This window comes from Schistocerca americana, chromosome 3 (genome assembly GCF_021461395.2).
Source record: "Schistocerca americana isolate TAMUIC-IGC-003095 chromosome 3, iqSchAmer2.1, whole genome shotgun sequence".
NCBI lineage: Eukaryota > Metazoa > Arthropoda > Insecta > Orthoptera > Acrididae > Schistocerca > Schistocerca americana.
In genome coordinates, this window is record NC_060121.1 from 121,466,973 (window position 1) to 121,471,332 (window position 4,360).

The 4,360-nt window shown below is 36.8% G+C and overlaps 1 non-coding gene across 1 annotated transcript; it reads right to left on the bottom strand.

The window, feature by feature from the left end:
• Window positions 1-874: 874 nt before the first annotated feature.
• Window positions 875-1,037, bottom strand: LOC124608383. The gene has a single exon (XR_006979038.1). It is a non-coding gene; the product is annotated as a U1 spliceosomal RNA (small nuclear RNA).
• Between the last annotated feature and the right edge of the window lie 3,323 nt (window positions 1,038-4,360).

The window sequence follows — 4,360 nt, forward strand, 5'->3', positions numbered from 1 at the left end:
GTAGGTTTGCGTTATTATGCCATGAAGTGGGGGGCAAGGAACTGATGATGATGATGTAGTTTTGCGTATGAAAAGTATTTAGTTTAGTTTAAATAGAGGCCCCAATTTCATTTCTGCCCCAGGACCCTTGGTTACATAGGTACACCATTGGCTTCAGACAATGCACATCTTTGAAACGAGCAAAACCACAGAACCTCCCGTTACGTATACGTAAATAAAGGCACGTTTCATTGAGAATGTCCACATACTGAAGCAAACTTCCCAGCATACTGTCTAGCTTTACTTACGTCGTATTTCCCATGTCATCTACTTCCTCTGTTCTTTCCATAATATTGTCTGTAAAATAAATAAATCACTGTACAATTTGAGGATACTTCACCACAGTGTACCTGTTATAGCGTTCGTACAATTGTGAGAGAACTTCCACGTAGTTAGGCTCTTTCATAGTTCCACTTCATAATGTTGCAGCATGTCAGTGCCGATATGAAGCTCGCGTAAGTTATGTTACTAGATGATACAGGCTACACCTTCCCGCCTACTTGTCATGATTGTTATGTTTATACCACAACACTTGACATATTACGCATTCTTTAGTACATCTTTGGAATCGTCATTTCTGCCCCATATGTGCTCTACATGGCCTGTCAAAATCGTCGAATTGACTATTCCCGAGTGTGGTCTGTACAATAATGTAGCCTTCCACCAGCAAACAAGAAACCTGCCGAAATAACGCTTGAGTTTCCATGTAAGCAGTATGAAATAAGGAGAGTATTTGTCCCCTTGCCTCGTCGTTAGATCGGTTAAAGTGAAAATAATAGACTTTACATACCGTCATGAGAACACCCTTTAATCACTATATTTTAATTACAATATGACCGGGTCTGCGCGAACGCAGTCCCGACTACCAAAAATTATGCACCCGAGTTACCCACATTAGGGGTAATCGCAGGGGTCAGCCCAACCGAAGTGCAATGGAAGAGCCTCGTCCTGGAGGAACCGCCTTCATGATCACGGTATCCCCTGTGCCAGGTAAGTATGCTTTACAGTTGGAAAACGCTGAACTTTATGTCATACAGGATACATCAGACGAATCGAGCGCGTCTAACTGTACATATTAACCGTGGCCCCACCTGCAATAGGCAAGAGCCGATAACGTTACAGAAATAGTTTTCAGTTTCCACAAAGCTGTTCCATATCATCTGGGATGGGATAATTGTTAGTTCCATTTGATACAATAAACTCTAGCTGTTCGGTCGAATTGGACCAACTAGTTCCGTTCTGTGGCAGCAGATGGCTCCCAAATGAAGGCAAGCATAGAGAGAGAGAGAGAGAGAGTGAGTGTGTGTGTGTGTGTGTGTGTGTGTGTGTGTGTGAGAGATCGCACTCAAGTGTTCCCAGCGCCGTGGGTCTAGAACCTAACTAAATTGAGCTGGATGGTGTTAGGACAGCCTCGTAAGGGAAAGTATTCCGCAGTATGAGATATGTGATTATTCGCAAATTACCACATTCTGTGCATAGAAGTAAAGTAGCGAAAATAATAATGTCTCTGAGTACGATCGGTAACATTCTTTCGTCATCCATACTTACAGAGTGTTAGTGTTGTGATTGATTTTCTGCGGCTTCTGAGATCGCTCGTGTCACTGAAAACGGTTTTTACTGCAGTGAAGTTTAATGAGATTTGTTCCCAGTCAATAGTGTACGCTGCATTTTGGAAAAACAAAAAAGAGAGAGACTCATTTCCTTTGCGTACTAGTTGAACAGGCGTTCCCATGTTATCTGCAAAATTACATTTTGTGTAGGGATTGTACGGCAATGTAGCAGAAGTCAATGAATACAATATTACCGGTATATGTGCAAAATGAAACGAAAAATACACAATGCTGCGAACAATATGAACACAAGATAAAAATATTATATACATTGCTATACAGATTACATCATATATAATATAATACATCAAACAATAGAAAATCCAGGTTGGAATAATGACAATATTATGAAAATCATAGATTGCTATGGGTAGCAATCTATCCTTTTCATAGTATTGTCACAGTATAATACACTTTCAACTCCTTTTCGTACAATACTGAGGATGTACTGACTTGTGAGTGTCAAAATCCCAAGTGTCTCGAGCAGGTGCCTACAGCATCTCCTATTTGAAACACCACAGATCAATTTCACATTTTACAAATGTTTTCAACTTTTTGCAGAATTTCCCCAGAATATTGTATCATACGACATCAGAGAGTGAAAATATACAAAATACGAAAAAATTATTGTTTCCCCATAAAGATAGGGCAAAATACCTGAGTTCCTCTAGAATTTCTTTTGTGAGGCTGAATATTGCCCCTCTGTGGATGAACCATTTTCGTGGTTCATATAGCCTGTTGTATACTTACCTGGCGGAAGAACTGGCAGCAGAGAGATTTGCAAATACATATTACTTGTTTCTCATCACATTTGTGTATTGGCGCACTCTAGCATGTTTTAATCTATTAGAAAATGCTATAGTTATCATAGAATGGTTATCAGTGAAATGGTAGTAGAGTATTTCAATGAAAGCTATCTAAATGTAAGTGCTTCAAAGACGGCAATAAAGGAATTTAACACGAGGAAACAAAATTTGGTATGACATTATTCAAAGGAAATGACATTATAAAAAAAGGAAAAATGGATTAAAGTCTTGGGAATCATACAATCCAGGACAAACTCTAATGGGACATGCATACAGAGTCCTTAGCCTGTAAGCCATCTAAAGAATGTATTTACTTTAAGCATGGCTAGCAAATATTATAAGGATATGTGTATGGTAAAAACTGCTTGTCATGCATTATAATCAAATTTAAACTATATTGTCAAAATATGGGGTGCAACAGCTCAAGCCAATCTAAGCACATTGTTAACACACACACACACACACACACACACACACACACACACACATATATATATATATATATATATAAACAGAATTATTTGTGGTAGGTGGAGACACATAGAACATTATATTGCTCATTAAAACAATAAATCCAAATTTCATCTGTGACCTGCACCAGCATGATAAAACACAAAAATTCAGATACCATGTAAACAGTCCGAGAACAATTTGATATGAAAAAAATGCTCTTCATGCTGGACTGAAGCTAGCCAATGCCCTCCCAAAAAGTTTCACAGCCCTCCCTACTAACAAATTAAAAGACCAGCTAAAAAGAATTCTAGTTGAAAACATATTTTATCCCTTACATGAGTACTTTGTCTTTATGAAAAGTGTTTTGTATTTGTGTCTAGCTCATAGTTTTAAGTAACTCACAGCTGAACTATGTTGATAACAACAATGTTTGTAACTTTTTTTTTTAATATCATCAAATGTAAAACATATCAAAATGTTAAATTTATAGTTTGTAACTTATAAACTCATATATTCAGAAGAATAACCTCCATGATATATTGAAACCGTATTATTTCTAGGGACAGTATTTGATTATCTGATGTTGAATAAACATTATCATTATTATTACTATTACATAATAGCATAATAATTTACTTATTAAGTCACTGCATGATTTTAGTGCCCTGGTTGATATTCATTGTACCCAGAAGAGCTGGTGCTTTTTAGCGATCATATGTATTTATAATTTTATTTGGTGTGTGGGTTTGAAGTGCAGTGTCATCACTGGTGTATGTTGTGTAAGATTAAGTAGTTTTTTAGCTTCTGAGGGAGACAATGTTTTGTGTTCACATGTTCTCAACTACAGACAGGAAAAATTTATTGAAATCTGAGGCTGCTCTTTAGATTATTGTGATCTGTCCCATTTCCTATTAACTTTGTTACCCCAGATTCTTCTATTTTTTTCTCTGTTTGTTACTGATTTTATTACGGTTTTTGTTTTAGTGTTTGACCTGTTGATTTCCTATGCGTAATCTATGTTTTTGGGCTTTGTGAGCACACAGTTTAAGATTCTACAATACTCTTAATAGTGTATTTTCATTGCTTTGTGCATTCTATTCCTCTGTTCTTTTACCTGGCACGATATTCTAATCCCAGATTTCTGCCAATTTACATTTGATTTGTCTTCGAGAGAAGCAGGCTTCAAAAAGTTTAAAAATATGATTTACAATGAGTTCAAATTTTCTAAACATATTTGTTGATTAAACAATGGAAAATACAGGATGGAATGTAACAATATTAGAGAAGAAAAGTTGCTACACACACACACACACACACACACACACACACACACACACACACACACACACACACACAAAGTCTCGGGCAATCATTAACTTGGGTGTGTACATTAACTGCTTTTCTGTTGCTGAGTTTTAGGACTTCTTGATCAGCACGATCAGATAGGCCTTT